We start from the raw sequence: 780 nt of genomic DNA, 5'->3' as shown, positions 1-780 counted from the left end.
TAATAAAAAGGTTTGTCTGATCATTTTTTTTACGAGTTGGTTTTCTTTTCGTTAGAAAAATATAAAACTAAGAAATTGAGAAATAAAAATTCCATTATATATCATTCAAAAACTGCTGAATTATACTATTCTCTGGGTGTTGAACTCAATCTTGGACTGGATGATTCTGTGTTATTCTCGAGGGTTACTCCTGCATCACATTTTGATCTAGATATGTCTGAGTCACGTTTCATCTTAGAAACCCGCGATCTACTACGAAGCTTTTACCGAGTTCAATGATTTTGTCACTAGAAATATGGATCATGATTCAGTAAGAAATATTGACTTATATGTCAAAGGTGAGTTAGTTGTGTAAGAAGAAGACTGCTCACAACATTATCTAAATAATTCCTGGCAAAAACAATTAAAAATATTCACACCGAGACGATTGTTTTTGTCGTAATGATTAAAAAAAGTACATTTGTGTCCCACAAGATGCTGACTAGCTCTTGTTGGCGTTTCCATACCATTCGAGTGGGCGCAAGAAAATATTTTATCGAATCCGGGGCTTATCTGAATTTTTTGTCAACATTAAAATTTAAATCGACTTTGCCACAAGGTCTTCTGTAACGGGATTACACGTACCCTGATAACAGGTGTGTGTCACACGAGATGTGCATGGTGTGACTGCACCCAAACAAGAATACGGTATGTGAGCTAGGTAGCCATTTTACTTCATATATATAGTAAAATCTATATAACTACAATCCTTCTATTAAAATTTAATCAGAAATTACACTA

The sequence above is a fragment of the Plasmopara halstedii genome, assembly GCF_900000015.1.
Source record: "Plasmopara halstedii genome assembly, contig: Scaffold_3120, whole genome shotgun sequence".
NCBI lineage: Eukaryota > Oomycota > Peronosporomycetes > Peronosporales > Peronosporaceae > Plasmopara > Plasmopara halstedii.
This window is presented reverse-complemented; position numbering follows the sequence as displayed.